Below are 23,637 nucleotides of genomic sequence, written 5' to 3' on the forward strand. Positions count from 1 at the left end.
GACAAGCAGTCACCGAGTCAACGCGACAAGGACAAGCAGCGAACAAGGATCTTTAGGCAGCTACAAAACTGGAACACCGCGTCGACGAGGCGAGAGGATATCAAGACAACCAGAACCGTCGCAGACGCGGAGGACCAGCAAATTATCAAGCCGTCTGTAGTTATACCCGCAATAAACCCGTGAATTCTCTGCTTTCTTTCTGAACTACTGGGCGGTCGAGTAAAATTGGGGCTCGCGGTGTGAGGGTGTTTATAGAGCAGACCGAGGCCAAATATTTAAAATAAAGAATTTTAATTTAACCCGCACCGAAGCAAAGAGCCGGTGGGGTCGGAGACGCATCTGAAGGCAGGGGCAAGAAAGGGGGCACACATGATGGCAGCAACCTAAAACGAAAGAAAGAGGTTAGTGCGGAGGCAAAGAAACAAAACTCCACCATACTAACCCGCTGCAAACTGAATGCTAAGTCCTCTCCGCTTCGGAAAGTCGAAGAAAGGATAAGAGAAAAGTGTGAAAAGGAAATTGAAAACTCACTTAGAAGTTGCAAATTTGCAGAATCATCATACAGTAGTAGTATCGGTGCCCAGTGGGAACAGATGGAGAATTGGCACGGGAGAACGTGAGAGTTTGGAGATCAAGGATGGAGAACATGAGAATTTGGAGAACTTGGGAGTTTGGAAAACGTTGGAGTTTGGAGAGCAAGAGACTTTGGAGGCAAAAAGAGTTTGGAGACCAAGGATGGAGAAAGAGAGAACGGAGACTTGGCGTGCAGAGCGAGAGTGCTGTGTGCAAAAGGAAATAACGGGATGCCACCGGACTTTGGACGCGGCTGTGAATTTTTGGACCAAGAGAGAAGGTGCCACATCTCGGCAGCGGAGCGGCACACAAGCATGCCATACGAATCACGGGAACCAGCGGGACGGCAGCATCAGGCAGACGTTGGTGGGAAGCAGCGCACGAAGGACAAGAGGGTCGAACAGGAGCCATGGACTTTGGACCCGGTGTCGATCACAATCGGTCGATCACGAGGAGTCGAGTCGAAGAGTTAAGACAAGTAGTCGATCAGATGTCAAGTGAATAGAAAACTAACCAAGTAAACTACGAGGGAGCCACAACGAGGCGAGTCGTCGAAAGCAGCGCCGTGGAAGCCTACAAGGAGCCAGATCGCTGGGTCGACACGTTCGGGATTGGGATTACAAGGAATCTCCGAACTGAGACACATGTGGCTGAGGTCCAAAGGCCACAACACGGAAACATCAAGGCAATCTGCTTATTCCTGCCAACGAAGTCCTGGCGTTACGCCTGGAGGGTCTGCCAAACTTGGAGCAGTGAAGGCCGGCGATAAGAAATCGTCAGCTCGGGGGTAAGCCTGTCGAACCCCAGTGTACCTCACCCCAAGCACTACCTTGGCGTGTCCCGGCGTGAGCCCCGTGCGTCTAGTTGAATTGAGCAGGTCCTGGCGCGATCAGCGAGAGCGGTCGATCAGTACGGTCTCGAGTGGAATTTTCCAGCCTACGACCAACCCCGAGAGTTACGAGCCAGAATGGGGAGAAGTCCCGGATCGGCGTATGCCCGAAAACCCAACACCAGAAGTCACGCTACGTACAGACACCCAGTCAGGAGCCGTTCACAGGACAACGCCATCAGCAAGCAGGACACCACACCGCAACAGCGATACAATGAAGATCGTGCCCGTAGGAACGGCACGGGCAGTAAGCGAAAGGGTGAGGCTAGGGTGGAACGTTCGTTTACACAAGGCGTAGAAACGAAGTGAAGAGCGAGGCAGCTTTCTGGCATTTCGTCTTGACTGTCCGCGCGATCTGAGCGGAAACCCCAGTGGGACCATGCGGGACAGAAAAAGGGACAGGCGGTCGTGTGTCAAGAGGAGTCCGAGTCAACGCGACAAGGACAAGCAGCGAACAAGGATCTTTAGGCAGCTACAAAACTGGAACACCGCGTCGACGAGGCGAGAGGATATCAAGACAACCAGAACCGTCGCAGACGCCGAGGACCAGCAAATTATCAAGCCGTCTGTAGTTATACCCGCAATAAACCCGTGAATTCTCTGCTTTCTTTCTGAACTACTGGGCGGTCGAGTAAGATTGGGGCTCGCGGTGTGAGGGTGTTTATAGAGCAGACCGAGGTCAAATATTTAAAATAAAGAATTTTAATTTAATCCGCACCGAAGCAAAGAGCCGGTGGGGGCGGAGACGCGGCTGAAAGCAGGGGCAAGAAAGGGGGCATACATGATGGCAGCAACCTGAAACGAAAGAAAGAGGTTAGTGCGGAGGCAAAGAAACAAAACTCCACCATACTTACCCGCTGCTAAGTGAATGCTAAGTCCTCTCCGCTCCGGAAAGTCGAAGAAAGGATAAGAGAAAAGTGTGAAAAGGAAATTGAAAACTCACCTAGAAGTTGAAAATTTGCAGAATCATCATACAACAGGAAGGGGGGCGCCTTGATAGGCGGTCGATTGGCACTGGACAATAGTGCGATCGATGGGCACAAGCAAAATGGAAATATCGGTCATGATAAACATCGCGGCGAGCAAGTGGCAGCGCCGCACCTGCGATATCGATATCGTGAACAGGCCCTCTAGGTATCGATAGCCGATTAGTATCGGTGCCCAGTGGGAACACGGGAGATTTGAAGTTGCTATGCGAAGGACGACCAGCGCTGTAGAAGCTCAACAAGTTAAAAGCGTCGAGGGAGCACTGAGGGAATCGGAACGAGATGCGCAAGGACTCGAATGCTAGGATAAACAAGGGGACGCCGGAGAATAGGAGCGATGACTTTTTAAATCTTTCCCGAAGTAAGGGGGGAATGTGAGGAGTTGAATAACTCCACACAAACCCCAGCAGCAGATGGCCGGCCGCCTACCAGGTACGCGGCGAATTCGCATAGTGACGGTGAGGCGAAGAGCGGTTGGAGAACGTGAGAGTTTGGAGATCAAGGATGGAGAACATGAGAATTTGGAGAACTTGGAAGTTTGGAAAACGTTGGAGTTTGGAGAACAAGAGACTTTGGAGGCAAAAAGAGTTTGGAGACCAAGGATGGAGAAAGAGAGAACGGAGACTTGGCGGGCAGAGCGAGACTGCTGACTTTGGACGCGGCTGTGAATTTTGGACCAAGAGAGTAGGTGCCACATCTCGGCAGCGGAGCGGCACACAAGCATGCCATACGAATCACGGGAACCAGCGGGACGGCAGCATCAGGCAGACGTCGGTGGGAAGCAGCGCACGAAGGACAAGAGGGTCGAACAGGAGCCATGGACTTTGGACCCGGTGTCGATCACAATCAGTCGATCACGAGGAGTCGAGTCGAAGAGTTAAGACAAGTAGTCGATCAGATGTCAAGTGAATAGAAAACTAACCAAGTAAACTACGAGGGAGCCACAACAAGGCGAGTCGTCGAATGCAGCGCCTTGGAGCTTACAAGGAGCCAGATCGCTGGGTCGACACGTTCGGGATTGGGATTACAAGGAATCTCCGAACTGAGACACATGTGGCTGAGGTCCAAAGGCCACAACACGGAAACATCAAGGCAATCTGCTTATTCCTGCCAACGAAGTCCTGGCGTTACGCCTGGAGGGTCTGCCAAACTTGGAGCAGTGAAGGCCGGCGATAAGAAATCGTCAGCTCGGGGGTAAGCCTGTCGAACCCCAGTGTACCTCACCCCAAGCACTACCTTGGCGTGTCCCGGCTTGAGCCCCGTGCGTCTAGTTGAATTGAGCAGGTCCTGGCGCGATCAGCGAGAGCGGTCGATCAGTACGGTCTCGAGTGGAATTTTCCAGCCTACAACCAACCCCGAGAGTTACGAGCCAGAATGGGGGAGAAGTCCCGGATCGGCGTATGCCCGAAAACCCAACACCAGAAGTCACGCTACGTACAGCCACCCAGTCAGGAGCCGTTCACAGGACAAGGCCATCAGCAAGCAGGACTCCACACCGCAACAGCGATGCAATGAAGATCGTGCCCGTAGGAACGGCACGGGCAGTAAGCGAAAGGGTGAGGCTAGGGTGGAACGTTCGTTTACACAAGGCGTAGAAACGAAGTGAAGAGCGAGGCAGCTTTCTGGCATTTCGTCTTGACTGTCCGCGCGATCTGTGGGACCATGCGGGACAGAAAAAGGGACAGGCGGTCGTGTGTCAAGAGGAGTGATCCTGGAGAGCTCGTCAGTCTGTTCACCCTAGTCTGAGAACGGTGACGCTTCCCTAAGCCCGCACGGCTGACCCTATAGCGAGTCTGAATTGTTGCCAAGCAGTCACCGTCTCAACGCGCCAAGGACAAGGAGCGAACAAGGATCGTTAGGGAGCTACAAAACTGGAACACTGCGTCGACGAAGCGAGAGGATATCAAGACAACCAGACGTCACGTTTATATAGATTTGGCGGGACGAAGACACACAATCTACTGAGCTAGCCGCACAAATCTCGTAGCGAATAGAAAGTAAACAAATCAGTTCGTCACAGGATAAATTTGCGTTTGTACAACATTTGCCAATCAACGAAGGTCCCTCTGGTAACCTAGAAATTTTTATAGCCAATGTCGAGGAACTACTTATGTTCATTCGGTGCGTAGATAAGACACCGTACGGGCAAATGATTTTCAGGGCTATCCGGAATAGAGTAAAAGGCAAGGTACATGAAGCATTGACCCTTTGTGGTACACCACTCATCTGGGACGAAATCAAAGCAAACCTTTAACGACTTTACACTAGCGAGAAGACAGAAGCTCTATTGATTCGCGAAATTCAAACCTTACCAAGCGGACTCTTCGTTAATAATATATTCTTCGCAATAGCAAAGTTGAAAAGCTAACTGGTGTCATTGACTAATGATCCAAATCGTGACGTCAATCAATCCTCACGGCAAAACACGCCCTATACTCCGACATCTGCCTCAATGCTATTGTGGGACTAAACGGCCCACTAAAAACAATAATGTGATCCCCAAATTCGGAATCTATAGATCGATGATCCGCGGCTGGAGCAGAGAATGTGGCGGCTTCGGAAGGCCACCAGCGGCGCAGACGGTCGTATCCAGACCAGCACAGCAAGGGTCGAGTGGGTCAGCCAGGAGCCACATGTGGGGGACGAATTCCCCGCAGCCAGGACGAGCGGGTAGCGGCAGCCACGCTGGAGTTCCCGCTGAACTTGGAAGCGCTGCGGAAGACGGAGAAGACGCGGTTGACCACGAGGTATGTCACCGAACCGTGGGTACCGCCCCAGGAGGAGGCCGACGATCGGGCTGCCTCCCCTCCGGGCTGGCTGCCGGAGGTGCCGCTCACGCTGCAGTACGAGAGGTCGCCGACACGACCACCATCACCGGAACGCGAGCTGTCCTCTCCCCGGCCTCCACCACCGCCGCAACCGGGTTCCGGGTGAATCGCCCCGATAGAGGCCCACGCGGTCACCCAAGCCAAGGTTCGAGCGGCCGACGGTGGCGAAGTCGCACCCGCGACCGGACCCGCCGCAGCACCACACGTATCGATTGGGGCTCGCGGTGTGAGGGTGTTTATAGAGCCAGGCCAAATATTTTAAATAAAGAATTTTAATTTAACCCGCACCGAAGCAAAGAGCCGGTGGGGTCGGAGACGCATCTGAAGGCAGGGGCAAGAAAGGGGGCACACATGATGGCAGCAACCTGAAACGAAAGAAAGAGGTTAGTGCGGAGACAAAGAAACAAAACTCCACCATACTAACCCGCTGCGAACTGAATGCTAAGTCCTCTCCGTCGAAGAAAGGATAAGATAAACGTGTGAAAAGGAAATTGAAAACTCACTTAGAAGTTGCAAATTTGCAGAATCATCATACAACAGGAAGGGGGGCGCCTTGATAGGCGGTCGATTGGCACTGGACAATAGTGCGATCGATGGGCACAAGCAAAATGGAAATATAGGTCATGAAAAACATCGCGGCGAGCAAGTGGCAACGCCGCACCTGCGATATCGATATCGTGAACAGGCCCTCTGGGTATCGATAGCCGATTAGTATCGGTGCCCAGTGGGAACAGATGGAGAATCGCCACGGGAGATTTGAAGTTGCTATGCGGAGGACGACCAGCGCTGTAGAAGCTCAACAAGTTAAAAGCGTCGAGGGAACGTCGAGGGAGCAACGAGGGAGCACTGAGGGAATCGGAACGAGATGCGCAAGGACTCGAATGCTAGGATACACAAGGGAATTCCGGAGAATAGGAGCGATGACTTTTTAAATCTTTCCCGAAGTAAGGGGGAATGTGAGGAGTTGAATAACTCCGGCCAACCGCCTACCAGGTACGCGGCGAATTCGCATAGTGACGGTGAGGCTAAGAGCGGTTGGAAATCAAGGATGGAGAACACGAGAATTTGGAGAACTTAGGAGTGTGGAAAACATTGGAGTTTGGAGAGCAAGAGACTTTGGAGGCAAAAAGAGTTTGGAGACCAAGGATGGAGAAAGAGAGAACGGAGACTTGGCGTGCAGAGCGAGAGTGCTGTGTGCAAAAGGAAATAACGGGATGCCACCGGACTTTGGACGCGGCTGTGAATTTTTGGACCAAGAGAGAAGGTGCCACATCTCGGCAGCGGAGCGGCACACAAGCATGCCATACGAATCACGGGAACCAGCGGGACGGCAGCATCAGGCAGACGTCGGTGGGAAGCAGCGCACGAAGGACAAGAGGGTCGAACAGGAGCCATGGACTTTGGACCCGGTGTCGATCACAATCAGTCGATCACGAGGAGTCGAGTCGAAGAGTTAAGACAAGTAGTCGATCAGATGTCAAGTGAATAGAAAACTAACCAAGTAAACTACGAGGGAGCCACAACGAGGCGAGTCGTCGAAAGCAGCGCCGTGGAAGCCTACAAGGAGCCAGATCGCTGGGTCGACACGTTCGGGATTGGGATTACAAGGAATCTCCGAACTGAGACACATGTGGCTGAGGTCCAAAGGCCACAACACGGAAACATCAAGGCAATCTGCTTATTCCTGCCAACGAAGTCCTGGCGTTACGCCTGGAGGGTCTGCCAAACTTGGAGCAGTGAAGGCCGGCGATAAGAAATCGTCAGCTCGGGGGTAAGCCTGTCGAACCCCAGTGTACCTCACCCCAAGCACTACCTTGGCGTGTCCCGGCGTGAGCTCCGTGCGTCTAGTTGAATTGAGCAGGTCCTCGCGCGATCAGCGAGAGCGGTCGATCAGTACGGTCTCGAGTGGAATTTTCCAGCCTACGACCAACCCCGAGAGTTACGAGCCAGAATGGGGAGAAGTCCCGGATCGGCGTATGCCCGAAAACCCAACACCAGAAGTCACGCTACGTACAGCCACCTAGTCAGGAGCCGTTCACAGGACAACGCCATCAGCAAGCAGGACACCACACCGCAACAGCGATGCAAGGAAGATCGTGCCCGTAGGAACGGCACGGGCAGTAAGCGAAAGGGTGAGGCTAGGGTGGAACGTTCGATTACACAAGGCGTAGAAACGAAGTGAAGTGCGAGGCAGCTTCCTGCCATTTCGTCTTGACTGTCCGCGCGATCTGAGCGGAAACCCCAGTGGGACCATGCGGGACAGAAAAAGGGACAGGCGGTCGTGTGTCAAGAGGAGTGATCCTGGAGAGCACGTCAGTCTGTTCACCCTAGTCTGAGAACGGTGACGCTTCCCTAAGCGCGTTGTTGACAAGCAGTCACCGAGTCAACGCGACAAGGACAAGCAGCGAACAAGGATCTTTAGGGAGCTACAAAACTGGAACACCGCGTCGACGAGGCGAGAGGATATCAAGACAACCAGAAGCGTCGCAGACGCGGAGGACCAGCAAATTATCAAGCCGTCTGTAGTTATACCCGCAATAAACCCGTGAATTCTCTGCTTTCTTTCTGAACTACTGGGCGGTCGAGTAAAATTGGGGCTCGCGGTGTGAGGGTGTTTATAGAGCAGACCGAGGCCAAATATTTAAAATAAAGAATTTTAATTTAACCCGCACCGAAGCAAAGAGCCGGTGGGGTCGGAGACGCATCTGAAAGCAGGGGCAAGAAAGGGGGCACACATGATGGCAGCAACCTGAAACGAAAGAAAGAGGTTAGTGCGGAGGCAAAGAAACAAAACTCCACCATACTAACCCGCTGCAAACTGAATGCTAAGTCCTCTCCGCTTCGGAAAGTCGAAGAAAGGATAAGAGAAAAGTGTGAAAAGGAAATTGAAAACTCACTTAGAAGTTGCAAATTTGCAGAATCATCATACAGTAGTAGTATCGGTGCCCAGTGGGAACAGATGGAGAATTGGCACGGGAGAACGTGAGAGTTTGGAGATCAAGGATGGAGAACATGAGAATTTGGAGAACTTGGGAGTTTGGAAAACGTTGGAGTTTGGAGAGCAAGAGACTTTGGAGGCAAAAAGAGTTTGGAGACCAAGGATGGAGAAAGAGAGAACGGAGACTTGGCGTGCAGAGCGAGAGTGCTGTGTGCAAAAGGAAATAACGGGATGCCACCGGACTTTGGACGCGGCTGTGAATTTTTGGACCAAGAGAGAAGGTGCCACATCTCGGCAGCGGAGCGGCACACAAGAATGCCATACGAATCACGGGAACCAGCGGGACGGCAGCATCAGGCAGACGTCGGTGGGAAGCAGCGCACGAAGGACAAGAGGGTCGAACAGGAGCCATGGACTTTGGACCTGGTGTCGATCACAATCAGTCGATCACGAGGAGTCGAGTCGAAGAGTTAAGACAAGTAGTCGATCAGATGTCAAGTGAATAGAAAACTAACCAAGTAAACTACGAGGGAGCCACAATGAGGCGAGTCGTCGAAAGCAGCGCCGTGGAAGCCTACAAGGAGCCAGATCGCTGGGTCGACACGTTCGGGATTGGGATTACAAGGAATCTCCGAACTGAGACACATGTGGCTATGGTCCAAAGGCCACAACACGGAAACATCAAGGCAATCTGCTTATTCCTGCCAACGAAGTCCTGGCGTTACGCCTGGAGGGTCTGCCAAACTTGGAGCAGTGAAGGCCGGCGATAAGAAATCGTCAGCTCGGGGGTAAGCCTGTCGAACCCCAGTGTACCTCACCCCAAGCACTACCTTGGCGTGTCCCGGCGTGAGCCCCGTGCGTCTAGTTGAATTGAGCAGGTCCTGGCGCGATCAGCGAGAGCGGTCGATCAGTACGGTCTCGAATGGAATTTTCCAGCCTACAACCAACCCCGAGAGTTACGAGCCAGAATGGGGAGAAGTCCCGGATCGGCGTATGCCCGAAAACCCAACACCAGAAGTCACGCTACGTACAGCCACCCAGTCAGGAGCCGTTCACAGGACAACGCCATCAGCAAGCAGGACACCACACCGCAACAGCAATGCAATGAAGATCGTGCCCGTAGGAACGGCACGGGCAGTAAGCGAAAGGGTGAGGCTAGGGTGGAACGTTCGTTTACACAAGGCGTAGAAACGAAGTGAAGAGCGAGGCAGCTTTCTGGCATTTCGTCTTGACTGTCCGCGCGATCTGAGCGGAAACCCCAGTGGGACCATGCGGGACAGAAAAAGGGACAGGCGGTCGTGTGTCAAGAGGAGTCCGAGTCAACGCGACAAGGACAAGCAGCGAACAAGGATCTTTAGGCAGCTACAAAACTGGAACACCGCGTCGACGAGGCGAGAGGATATCAAGACAACCAGAACCGTCGCAGACGCCGAGGACCAGCAAATTATCAAGCCGTCTGTAGTTATACCCGCAATAAACCCGTGAATTCTCTGCTTTCTTTCTGAACTACTGGGCGGTCGAGTAAGATTGGGGCTCGCGGTGTGAGGGTGTTTATAGAGCAGACCGAGGTCAAATATTTAAAATAAAGAAATTTAATTTAACCCGCACCGAAGCAAAGAGCCGGTGGGGGCGGAGACGCGGCTGAAAGCAGGGGCAAGAAAGGGGGCATACATGATGGCAGCAACCTGAAACGAAAGAAAGAGGTTAGTGCGGAGGCAAAGAAACAAAACTCCACCATACTTACCCGCTGCGAAGTGAATGCTAAGTCCTCACCGCTCCGGAAAGTCGAAGAAAGGATAAGAGAAAAGTGTGAAAAGGAAATTGAAAACTCACCTAGAATTTGAAAATTTGCAGAATCATCATACAACAGGAAGGGGGGCGCCTTGATAGGCGGTCGATTGGCACTGGACAATAGTGCGATCGATGGGCACAAGCAAAATGGAAATATCGGTCATGATAAACATCGCGGCGAGCAAGTGGCAACGCCGCACCTGCGATATCGATATCGTGAACAGGCCCTCTAGGTATCGATAGCCGATTAGTATCGGTGCCCAGTGGGAACAGATGGAGAATTGGCACGGGAGATTTGAAGTTGCTATGCGAAGGACGACCAGCGCTGTAGAAGCTCAACAAGTTAAAAGCGTCGAGGGAGCACTGAGGGAATCGGAACGAGATGCGCAAGGACTCGAATGCTAGGATACACAAGGGGACGCCGGAGAATAGGAGCGATGACTTTTAAATCTTTCCCGAAGTAAGGGGGGAATGTGAGCTCCAATGTGAACTCCACACAAACCCCAGCAGCAGATGGCCGGCCGCTTACCAGGTACGCGGCGAATTCGCATAGTGACGGTGAGGCGAAGAGCGGTTGGAGAACGTGAGAGTTTGGAGATCAAAGATGGAGAACATGAGAATTTGGAGAACTTGGAAGTTTGGAAAACGTTGGAGTTTGGAGAACAAGAGACTTTGGAGGCAAAAAGAGTTTGGAGACCAAGGATGGAGAAAGAGAGAACGGAGACTTGGCGGGCAGAGCGAGACTGCTGTGTGCAAAAGGAAATAACGGGATGCCACCGGACTTTGGACGCGGCTGTGAATTTTGGACCAAGAGAGTAAGTGCCACATCTCGGCAGCGGAGCGGCACACAAGCATGCCATACGAATCACGGGAACCAGCGGGACGGCAGCATCAGGCAGACGTCGGTGGGAAGCAGCGCACGAAGGACAAGAGGGTCGAACAGGAGCCATGGACTTTGGACCCGGTGTCGATCACAATCAGTCGATCACGAGGAGTCGAGTCGAAGAGTTAAGACAAGTAGTCGATCAGATGTCAAGTGAATAGAAAACTAACCAAGTAAACTACGAGGGAGCCACAACAAGGCGAGTCGTCGAATGCAGCGCCGTGGGAGCTTACAAGGAGCCAGATCGCTGGGTCGACACGTTCGGGATTGGGATTACAAGGAATCTCCGAACTGAGACACATGTGGCTGTGGTCCAAAGGCCACAACACGGAAACATCAAGGCAATCTGTTTATTCCTGCCAACGAAGTCCTGGCGTTACGCCTGGAGGGTCTGCCAGACTTGGAGCAGTGAAGGCCGGCAATAAGAAATCGTCAGCTCGGGGGTAAGCCTGTCGAACCCCAGTGTACCTCACCCCAAGTACTACCTTGGCGTGTCCCGGCGTGAGCTCCGTGCGTCTAGTTGAATTGAGCAGGTCCTCGCGCGATCAGCGAGAGCGGTCGATCAGTACGGTCTCGAGTGGAATTTTCCAGCCTACGACCAACCCCGAGAGTTACGAGCCAGAATAGAGAGAAGTCCCGGATCGGCGTATGCCCGAGAACCCAACACCAGAAGTCACGCAACGTACAGCCACCCAGTCAGGAGCCGTTCACAGGACAACGCCATCAGCAAGCAGAACACCACACCGAAACAGCGACGCAAGGAAGATCGTGCCCGTAGGAACGGCACGGGCAGTAAGCGAAAGGGTGAGGCTAGGGTGGAACGTTCGTTTACACAAGGCGTAGAAACGAAGTGAAGAGCGAGGCAGCTTCCTGCCATTTCGTCTTGACTGTCCGCGCGATCTGAGCGGAAACCCCAGTGGGACCATGCGGGACAGAAAAAGGGACAGGCGGTCGTGTGTCAAGAGGAGTGATCCTGGAGAGCACGTCAGTCTGTTCACCCTAGTCTGAGAACGGTGACGCTTCCCTAGCAGTCACCGAGTCAACGCGCCAAGGACAAGCAGCGAACAAGGATCTTTAGGGAGCTATAAAACTGGAACACCGCGTCGACGAGGCGAGAGGATATCAAGACAACCAGAACCGTCGCAGACGCCGAGGACCAGCAATAAACCCACTAAGTACCCGTGAATTTTCTGCTTTCTTTTTAAACTACTGGGCGGTCACGTTTATATAGATTTGGCGGGACGAAGACACACAATCTACTGAGCTAGCCGCACAAATCTCGTAGCGAATAGAAAGTAAACAAATCAGTTCGTCACAGGATAAATTTGCGTTTGAACAACATTTGCCAATCAACGAAGGTCCCTCTGGTAACCTAGAAATTTTTATAGCCAATGTCGAGGAACTACTTATGTTCATTCGGTGCGTAGATAAGACACCGTACGGGCAAATGATTTTCAGGGCTATCCGGAATAGAGTAAAAGGCAAGGTACATGCAGCATTGACCCTTTGTGGTACACCACTCATCTGGGACGAAATCAAAGCAAACCTTTAACGACTTTACACTAGCGAGAAGACAGAAGCTCTATTGATTCGCGAAATTCAAACCTTACCAAGCGGACTCTTCGTTAATAATATATTCTTCGCAATAGCAAAGTTGAAAAGCTAACTGGTATCATTGACTAATGATCCAAATCGTCAAAATCCTCACGGCAAAACACGCCCTATACTCCGACATCTGCCTCAATGCTATTGTGGGACTAAACGGCCCACTAAAAACAATAATTAGATCCCCAAATTCGGAATCTATAGATCGATGATCCGCGGCTGGAGCAGAGAAGGTGGCGGCTTCGGAAGGCCACCAGCGGCGCAGACGGCCGTATCCAGACCGGCACAGCAAGGGTCGAGTGGGTCAGCCAGGAGCCACATGCGGGGGACGAACTCCCCGCAGCCAGGACGAGCGGGTAGCGGCAGCCACGCTGGAGTTCCCGCTGAACTTGGAAGCGCTGCGGAAGACGGAGGAGACGCGGTTGAGAGAAATGGAGGAGGACCCTGAGTGACAGGCCCGCTTGCGACGGTCCGAGGAGGAGGAGCCGCAGCTATGGGAGGAGCCGGCATACTCACCCACCACGAGGTATGTCACCGAACCGTGGGTACCGCCCCAGGAGGAGGCCGACGATCGGGCTGCCTCCCCTCTGGGCTGGCTGCCGGAGGTGCCGCTCACGCTGCAGTACGAGAGGTCGCCGACACGACCACCATCACCGGAACGCGAGCTGTCCTCTCCCCGGCCTCCACCACCGCCGCAACCGGGTTCCGGGTGAATCGCCCCGATAGAGGCCCACGCGGTCACCCAAGCCAAGGTTCGAGCGGCCGACGGTGGCGAAGTCGCACCCGCGACCGGACCCGCCGCAGCACCACACGTATCGATTGGGGCTCGCGGTGTGAGGGTGTTTATAGAGCCAGGCCAAATATTTAAAATAAAGAATTTTAATTTAACCCGCACCGAAGCAAAGAGCCGGTGGGGTCGGAGACGCATCTGAAGGCAGGGGCAAGAAAGGGGGCACACATGATGGCAGCAACCTGAAACGAAAGAAAGAGGTTAGTGCGGAGACAAAGAAACAAAACTCCACCATACTAACCCGCTGCGAACTGAATGCTAAGTCCTCTCCGTCGAAGAAAGGATAAGAGAAACGTGTGAAAAGGAAATTGAAAACTCACTTAGAAGTTGCAAATTTGCAGAATCATCATACAACAGGAAGGGGGGCGCCTTGATAGGCGGTCGATTGGCACTGGACAATAGTGCGATCGATGGGCACAAGCAAAATGGAAATATAGGTCATGAAAAACATCGCGGCGAGCAAGTGGCAACGCCGCACCTGCGATATCGATATCGTGAACAGGCCCTCTGGGTATCGATAGCCGATTAGTATCGGTGCCCAGTGGGAACAGATGGAGAATCGCCACGGGAGATTTGAAGTTGCTATGCGGAGGACGACCAGCGCTGTAGAAGCTCAACAAGTTAAAAGCGTCGAGGGAACGTCGAGGGAGCAACGAGGGAGCACTGAGGGAATCGGAACGAGATGCGCAAGGACTCGAATGCTAGGATACACAAGGGAATTCCGGAGAATAGGAGCGATGACTTTTTAAATCTTTCCCGAAGTAAGGGGGAATGTGAGGAGTTGAATAACTCCGGCCAACCGCCTACCAGGTACGCGGCGAATTCGCATAGTGACGGTGAGGCTAAGAGCGGTTGGAAATCAAGGATGGAGAACACGAGAATTTGGAGAACTTAGGAGTGTGGAAAACATTGGAGTTTGGAGAGCAAGAGACTTTGGAGGCAAAAAGAGTTTGGAGACCAAGGATGGAGAAAGAGAGAACGGAGACTTGGCGTGCAGAGCGAGAGTGCTGTGTGCAAAAGGAAATAACGGGATGCCACCGGACTTTGGACGCGGCTGTGAATTTTTGGACCAAGAGAGAAGGTGCCACATCTCGGCAGCGAAGCGGCACACAAGCATGCCATACGAATCACGGGAACCAGCGGGAGGGCAGCATTAGGCAGACGTCGGTGGGAAGCAGCGCACGAAGGACAAGAGGGTCGAACAGGAGCCATGGACTTTGGACCCGGTGTCGATCACAATCAGTCGATCACGAGGAGTCGAGTCGAAGAGTTAAGACAAGTAGTCGATCAGATGTCAAGTGAATAGAAAACTAACCAAGTAAACTACGAGGGAGCCACAATGAGGCGAGTCGTCGAAAGCAGCGCCGTGGAAGCCTACAAGGAGCCAGATCGCTGGGTCGACACGTTCGGGATTGGGATTACAAGGAATCTCCGAACTGAGACACATGTGGCTGAGGTCCAAAGGCCACAACACGGCTAAGTCATGGCAATCTGCTTATTTCTGCCAACGAAATCCTGGCGTTACGCCTGGAGGGTCTGCCAGACTTGGAGCAGTGAAGGCCGGCGATAAGAAATCGAGAGCTCGGGGGTAAGCCTGTCGAACCCCAGTGTACCTCACCCCAAGCACTACCTTGGCGTGTCCCGGCGTGAGCCCCGTGCGTCTAGTGGAATTGAGCAGGTCCTGGCGCGATCAGCAAAAGCGGTCGATTAGTACGGTCTCGAGTGGAATTTTCCAGCGCCGCGACCAACCCCGAGAGTTACGAGCCAGAATGGAGAGAAGTCCCGGATCGGCGTATGCCCGAGAACCCAACACCAGAAGTCACGCAACGTACAGCCACCCAGTCAGGAGCCGTTCACAGGACAACGCCATCAGCAAGCAGAACACCACACCGCAACAGCGATGCAATGAAGATCGTGCCCGTAGGAACGGCACGGGCAGTAAGCGAAAGGGTGAGGCTAGGGTGGAACGTTCGTTTACACAAGGCGTAGAAACGAAGTGAAGAGCGAGGCAGCTTTCTGGCATTTCGTCTTGACTGTCCGCGCGATCTGAGCGGAAACCCCAGTGGGACCATGCGGGACAGAAAAAGGGACAGGCGGTCGTGTGTCAAGAGGAGTGATCCTGGAGAGCACGTCAGTCTGTTCACCCTAGTCTGAGAACGGTGACGCTTCCCTAAGCGCGTTGTTGACAAGCAGTCACCGAGTCAACGCGACAAGGACAAGCAGCGAACAAGAATCTTTAGGGAGCTACAAAACTGGAACACCGCGTCGACGAGGCGAGAGGATATCAAGACAACCAGAACCGTCGCAGACGCGGAGGACCAGCAAATTATCAAGCCGTCTGTAGTTATACCCGCAATAAACCCGTTAATTCTCTGCTTTCTTTCTGAACTACTGGGCGGTCGAGTAAGATTGGGGCTCGTGGTGTGAGAGTGTTTATAGAGCAGACCGAGGCCAAATATTTAAAATAAAGAATTTTAATTTAACCCGCACCGAAGCAAAGAGCCGGTGGGGTCGGAGACGCATCTGAAGGCAGGGGCAAGAAAGGGGGCACACATGATGGCAGCAACCTGAAACGAAAGAAAGAGGTTAGTGCGGAGGCAAAGAAACAAAACTCCACCATACTAACCCGCTGCAAACTGAATGCTAAGTCCTCTCCGCTTCGGAAAGTCGAAGAAAGGATAAGAGAAAAGGGTGAAAAGGAAATTGGAAACTGACCAAGAAGTTGCAAATTTGCAGAATCATCATACAACAGGAAGGGGGGCGCCTTGATAGGCGGTCGATTGGCACTGGACAATAGTGCGATCGATGGGCACAAGCAAAATGGAAATATCGGTGATGGTGAACATCGCGGCGAGCAACTGGAAACGCCGCACCAGTGATATCGATATCGTGAGCAGGCCCACTGGGTATCGATAGCCGATTAGTATCGGTGCCCAGTGGGAACAGATGGAGAATCGGCACGGGAGATTTGAAGTTGCTATGCAACAAGTTAAAAGCGTCGAGGGAACGTCGAGGGAGAAAGGGGGGAGCACCGAGGGAATCGGAACGAGATGCGCGAAGACTCGAATGCTAGGATACACAAGGGACGCCGGAGAATAGGAGCGATGACTTTTAAATCTTTCCCGAAGTAAGGGGGGAATGTGAGGAGTTGAATAACTCCACACAAACCCCAGCAGCAGATGGCCGGCCGCTTACCAGGTACGCGGCGAATTCGCATAGTGACGGTGAGGCGAAGAGCGGTGGGAGAACGTGAGAGTTTGGAGATCAAGGATGGAGAACATGAGAATTTGGAGAACTTGGGAGTTTGGAAAACGTTGAAGTTTGGAGAGCAAGATACTTTGGAGACAAAGAGAGTTTGGAGACCAACGATGGAGAAAGAGAGAACAGAGACTTGGCGGGCAAAGCGAGAGTGCTGTGTGCAAAAGGAAATAGGGGGCCGCCGCCGGATTTTGGACGCGGCCATGAATTTTGGACCAAGAGAGAAGGTGCCACATCTCGGCAGCGGAGCGGCACACAAGCATGCCATCTGCATCACGGGAACCAGCAGGACGGCAGCACTAGCAGACGTCTGTGGGAAGCAGCGCACGAAGGAAAAAAATGTCGAACAGGAGCCATGAACTTTGGACCCGGTGTGGAGCGTTTTGGCGGGCCGTGCGTAAAAGGGAAATAACGGTTCCCGGAGGCCCTATATAAAGGTTCAGTAGATTACGATCAGTCAATCACAATCAGTCGATCACGAGGAGTCCAGTCGAAGAGTTAAGACAAGCAGTCGATCAGATGTCAAGTGAATAGATAACCAACCAAGGAGCCACAGCGAGGCGAGTCGTCGAAAGCAGCGCCGTGGGAGCCTACAAGGAGCCAGATCGCTGGGTCGACACGTTCGGGATTGGGATTACAAGGAATCTCCGAACTGAGACACAGGTGGCTGAGGTCCAAAGGGCACAACACGGCTAAGTCAAGGCGATCTGCTTATTCCTGCCAACGAAGTCCTGGCGTTACGCCTGGAGGGTCTGCCAGACTTGGAGCAGTGAAGGCCGGAGACAAGAAATCGAGAGCTCGGGGTAAGCCCGTCGAACCCCAGTGTACCTCACCCCAAGCACTACCTTGGCGTGACCCAGCGTGAGCCCCGTGCGTCTAGTGGAATTGAGCAGGTCCTGGCGCGATCAGCAAGAGCGGTCGATTAATACGGTGTCGAGTGGAATTTTCCAGCGCCGCGACCAACCCCGAGAATTACGAACCAGAATGGAGAGAAGTCCCGGATCGGCGTATACCCGAGAACCCAACACCAGAAGTCACGCTACGTACAGCCACTCAGTCAGGAGGCGTTCACAAGACAGCTTCATCAGCAAGCAGAACACCACACCGAAACAGCGACGCAAGGATGATCGTGCCCGTAGGAACGGCACGGGCAGTAAGCGAAAGGGTGAGGCTAGGGTGGAACGTTCGTTTATACAAGGCGTAGAAACGAAGTGAAGAGCGAGGCAGCTTCCTGCCACTTCGTCTTGACTGTCCGCGCGATCTGAGCGGAAACCCCAGTGGGACCGTGCGGGACAGAAAAAGGGACAGGCGGTCGTGTGTCAAGAGGAGTGATCCTGGAGAGCACGTCAGTTTGTTCACCCTAGTCTGAGAACGGTGACGCTTCCCTAAGCCCGCACGGCTGACCCTATAGCGAGTCTGAATTGTTGCCAAGCAGTCACCGACTCAACGCGCCAAGGACAAGCAGCGAACATGGATCTTTAGGGAGCTTCAAAACTGGAACACCGCGTCGACAAGGCGAGAGGACATCAAGACAACCAGAACCGTCGCAGACGCCGAGGACCAGCAAATTATCAAGCCGTCTGTAGTTATACCCGCAATAAACCCACTAAGTACCCGTGAATTCTCTGCTTTCTTTCTGAACTACTGGGCGGTCACGTTTAAATAGATTTGGCGGGACGAAGACACACAATCTACTGAGCTAGCTGAGCTAAGTAAACAAATTAGTTCGTTACAGGATAAGTATGCGTTTGTTCATTTTCCAATCAACGAAGGTCCCTCTGGTAACCTTGAAATTTGTATAGACAATGTCGAGGAATTACTTATTTTCATTCGGTGCGTAGATAAGACACCGTACGTGCAAATGATTTTCAGGGCTATCCGGAATAGAGTAAAAGGCAAGGTACATGAAGCATTGACCCTTTGTGGTACACCACTCATCTTGGACGAAATCAAAGCAAACCTTTAACGACTTTACACTAGCGAGAAGACAGAAGCTATATTGATTCGCGAAATTCAAACCTTACCAAGCGGACTCTTCGTTAATAATATATTCTTCGCAATAGCAAAGTTGAAAAGCTAACTGGTGTCATTGACTAATGATCCAAATCGTGACGTCAAAAACCTCACGGCAAAACACGCCCTATACTCCGACATCTGCCTCAATGCTATTGTGGGACTAAACGGCCCACTAAAAACAATAATTATAATCTATAGATCGAGGATCCGCGGCTGGAGCAGAGGAGGTGGCGGCTTCGGAAGGCCACCAGCGGCAAGCGGCACAGCAAGGGTCGAGTGGGTCAGCCAGGAGCCACCTTCGGGGGGACGAACTCCCCGCAGCCAGGACGAGCGCGTAGCGGCAGCCACGCTGGAGTTCCGGCTGAACTTGGAAGCTCTGCGGAAGACGGAGGAGACGCGGTTGAGAGAAATGGAGGAGGACCCTGAGTGACAGGCCCGCTTGCGACGGTCCGAGGAGGAGGAGCCGCAGCTATGGGAGGAGCCGGCATACTCACCCACCACGAGGTATGTCACCGAACCGTGGGTACCGCCCCAGGAGGAGGCCGACGATCGGGCTGCCTCCCCTCCGGGCTGGCTGCCGGAGGTGCCGCTCACGCTGCGGTACGAGAGGTCGCTGACACGACCACCATCACCGGAACGCGAGCTGTCCTCTCCCCGGCCTCCACCAGGTTCCGGGTGAATCGCCCCGATAGAGGCCCACGCGGTCACCCAAGCCAAGGTTCGAGCGGCCGACGGTGGCGAAGTCGCTCACGCGACCGGACCCGCCGCAGCACCAACCCGGTCGGACAACACGTCCGAACAGACCAGGCCGCTCGACCCCTTGGCCCGTGGCCGACCAGAACCTCGCCGACGCCGAGTACGCGACCAACAACGCCAAGTACCAGACTGTCGACGCCAAGCACCAGGCCGACAACACCAGCACTGGCAACAACACGGAATGCGACGGCAGCAGCGGAGCCTTTGGAACGAGGGCCGTGGAAATGCCCTGGACCCACGGGAGATGGAAGGCCACAGCTCAAACGGCAACACTCGGCGGCTGTGGTGTCCGAAACGGCGGCGCGTCCCAAATTGCCGCGGACGATGTCGGCGCGGAGGGCGAGCGATGACTCGGAGTCGCGGAGCAGGATTGACCGCAAGAATCGCGGATGAACCGGAGGTGCGCGTGGCTCGCAACCTGGGCGGCAGGCGTAGCGTACGCGTCAGGAGCGGCGGGCGCACGTATCGATTGGGGCTCGCGGTGTGAGGGTGTTTATAGAGCCAGGCCAAATATTTAAAATAAAGAATTTTAATTTAACCCGCAAAAAGTCGGTGGGGTCGGAGACGCATCTGAAGGCAGGGGCAAGAAAGGGGGCACACATGATGGCAGCAACCTGAAACGAAAGAAAGAGGTTAGTGCGGAGGCAAAGAAACAAAACTCCACCATACTAACCCGCTGCGAACTGAATGCTAAGTCCTCTCCGCTCCGGAAAGTCGAAGAAAGGATAAGAAAAAAGTGTGAAAAGGAAATTGAAAACTCACTTAGAAGTTGCAAATTTGCAGAATCATCATACAACAGGAAGGGGGGCGCCTTGATAGGCGGTCGATTGGCACTGGACAATAGTGCGATCGATGGGCACAAGCAAAATGGAAATATAGGTCATGAAAAACATCGCGGCGAGCAAGTGGCAACGGCGCACCTGCGATATCGATATCGTGAACAGGCCCTCTGGGTATCGATAGCCGATTAGTATCGGTGCCCAGTGGGAACAGATGGAGAATCGCCACGGGAGATTTGAAGTTGCTATGCGGAGGACGACCAGCGCTGTAGAAGCTCAACAAGTTAAAAGCGTCGAGGGAGCACTGAGGGAATCGGAACGAGATGCGCAAGGACTCGAATGCTAGGATACACAAGGGGACGCCGGAGAATAGGAGCGATGACTTTTAAATCTTTCCCGAAGTAAGGGGGGAATGTGAGGAGTTGAATAACTCCACACAAACCCCAGCAGCAGATGGCCGGCCGCTTACCAGGTACGCGGCGAATTCGCATAGTGACGGTGAGGCGAAGAGCGGTTGGAGAACGTGAGAGTTTGGAGATCAAAGATGGAGAACATGAGAATTTGGAGAACTTGGAAGTTTGGAAAACGTTGGAGTTTGGAGAACAAGAGACTTTGGAGGCAAAAAGAGTTTGGAGACCAAGGATGGAGAAAGAGAGAACGGAGTCTTGGCGGGCAGAGCGAGACTGCTGTGTGCAAAAGGAAATAACGGGATGCCACCGGACTTTGGACGCGGCTGTGAATTTTGGACCAAGAGAGTAAGTGCCACATCTCGGCAGCGGAGCGGCACACAAGCATGCCATACGAATCACGGGAACCAGCGGGACGGCAGCATCAGGCAGACGTCGGTGGGAAGCAGCGCACGAAGGACAAGAGGGTCGAACAGGAGCCATGGACTTTGGACCCGGTGTCGATCACAATCAGTCGATCACGAGGAGTCGAGTCGAAGAGTTAAGACAAGTAGTCGATCAGATGTCAAGTGAATAGAAAACTAACCAAGTAAACTACGAGGGAGCCACAACAAGGCGAGTCGTCGAATGCAGCGCCGTGGGAGCTTACAAGGAGCCAGATCGCTGGGTCGACACGTTCGGGATTGGGATTACAAGGAATCTCCGAACTGAGACACATGTGGCTGAGATCCAAAGGCCACAACACGGAAACATCAAGGCAATCTGCTTATTCCTGCCAACGAAGTCCTAGCGTTACGCCTGGAGGGTCTGCCAGACTTGGAGCAGTGAAGGCCGGCGATAAGAAATCGTCAGCTCGGGGGTAAGCCTGTCGAACCCCAGTGTACCTCACCCCAAGCACTACCTTGGCGTGTCCCGGCGTGAGCCCCGTGAGTCTAGTTGAATTGAGCAGGTCCTCGCGCGATCAGCGAGAGCGGTCGATCAGTACGGTCTCGAGTGGAATTTTCCAGCCTACGACCAACCCCTAGAGTTACGAGCCAGAATAGAGAGAAGTCCCGGATCGGCGTATGCCCGAGAACCCAACACCAGAAGTCACGCAACGTACAGCCACCCAGTCAGGAGCCGTTCACAGGACAACGCCATCAGCAAGCAGGACACCACACCGCAACAGCGATGCAAGGAAGATCGTGCCCGTAGGAACGGCACGGGCAGTAAGCGAAAGGGTGAGGCTAGGGTGGAACGTTCGATTACACAAGGCGTAGAAACGAAGTGAAGTGCGAGGCAGCTTCCTGCCATTTCGTCTTGACTGTCCGCGCGATCTGAGCGGAAACCCCAGTGGGACCATGCGGGACAGAAAAAGGGACAGGCGGTCGTGTGTCAAGAGGAGTGATCCTGGAGAGCACGTCAGTCTGTTCACCCTAGTCTGAGAACGGTGACGCTTCCCTAAGCGCGTTGTTGACAAGCAGTCACCGAGTCAACGCGACAAGGACAAGCAGCGAACAAGGATCTTTAGGGAGCTACAAAACTGGAACACCGCGTCGACGAGGCGAGGACCAGCAAATTATCAAGCCGTCTGTAGTTATACCCGCAATAAGCCCGTTAATTCTCTGCTTTCTTTCTGAACTACTGGGCGGTCGAGTAAGATTGGGGCTCGCGGTGTGAGAGTGTTTATAGAGCAGACCGAGGCCAAATATTTAAAATAAAGAATTTTAATTTAACCCGCACCGAAGCAAAGAGCCGGTGGGGTCGGAGACGCATCTGAAGGCAGGGGCAAGAAAGGGGGCACACATGATGGCAGCAACCTGAAACGAAAGAAAGAGGTTAGTGCGGAGGCAAAGAAACAAAACTCCACCATACTAACCCGCTGCAAACTGAATGCTAAGTCCTCTCCGCTTCGGAAAGTCGAAGAAAGGATAAGAGAAAAGTGTGAAAAGGAAATTGAAAACTCACTTAGAAGTTGCAAATTTGCAGAATCATCATACAACAGGAAGGGGGGCGCCTTGATAGGCGGTCGATTGGCACTGGACAATAGTGCGATCGATGGGCACAAGCAAAATGGAAATATCGGTCATGATAAACATCGCGGCGAGCAAGTGGCAACGCCGCACCTGCGATATCGATATCGTGAACAGGCCCTCTAGGTATCGATAGCCGATTAGTATCGGTGCCCAGTGGGAACAGATGGAGAATTGGCACGGGAGATTTGAAGTTGCTATGCGAAGGACGACCAGCGCTGTAGAAGCTCAACAAGTTAAAAGCGTCGAGGGAGCACTGAGGGAATCGGAACGAGATGCGCAAGGACTCGAATGCTAGGATACACAAGGGGACGCCGGAGAATAGGAGCGATGACTTTTAAATCTTTCCCGAAGTAAGGGGGGAATTTGAGGAGTTGAATAACTCCACACAAACCCCAGCAGCAAATGGCCGGCCGCTTACCAGGTACGCGGCGAATTCGCATAGTGACGGTGAGGCGAAGAGCGGTTGGAGAACGTGAGAGTTTGGAGATCAAGGATGGAGAACATGAGAATTTGGAGAACTTGGGAGTTTGGAAAATGTTGGAGTTTGGAGAGCAAGAGACTTTGGAGGCAAAAAGAGTTTGGAGACCAAGGATGGAGAAAGAGAGAACGGCGTGAAGAGCGAGAGTGCTGTGTGCAAAAGGAAATAACGGGATGCCACCGGACTTTGGACGCGGCTGTGAATTTTTGGACCAAGAGAGAAGGTGCCACATCTCGGCAGCGGAGCGGCACACAAGCATGCCATACGAATCACGGGAACCAGCGGGACGGCAGCATCAGGCAGACGTCGGTGGGAAGCAGCGCACGAAGGACAAGAGGGTCGAACAGGAGCCATGGACTTTGGACCCGGTGTCGATCACAATCAGTCGATCACGAGGAGTCGAGTCGAAGAGTTAAGACAAGTAGTCGATCAGATGTCAAGTGAATAGAAAACTAACCAAGTAAACTACGAGGGAGCCACAACGAGGCGAGTCGTCGAAAGCAGCGCCGTGGAAGCCTACAAGGAGCCAGATCGCTGGGTCGACACCTTCGGGATTGGGATTACAAGGAATCTCCGAACTGAGACACATGTGGCTGAGGTCCAAAGGCCACAACACGGAAACATCAAGGCAATCTGCTTATTCCT

At 53.2% G+C, this 23,637-nt stretch overlaps 1 long non-coding RNA gene across 1 annotated transcript; it reads right to left on the minus strand.

The window, feature by feature from the left end:
• Positions 1-15,817: 15,817 nt before the first annotated feature.
• LOC127011785 (uncharacterized) lies at positions 15,818-22,524 on the minus strand. The gene is made up of 3 exons (XR_007765098.1): positions 22,447-22,524; positions 15,910-15,933; positions 15,818-15,850 (listed from the first exon to the last, which is right to left on the minus strand). It is a non-coding gene; the product is annotated as an uncharacterized LOC127011785 (long non-coding RNA).
• Between the last annotated feature and the right edge of the window lie 1,113 nt (positions 22,525-23,637).

The sequence above is a fragment of the Drosophila biarmipes genome, unplaced genomic scaffold, assembly GCF_025231255.1.
Source record: "Drosophila biarmipes strain raj3 unplaced genomic scaffold, RU_DBia_V1.1 ptg000008l, whole genome shotgun sequence".
NCBI lineage: Eukaryota > Metazoa > Arthropoda > Insecta > Diptera > Drosophilidae > Drosophila > Drosophila biarmipes.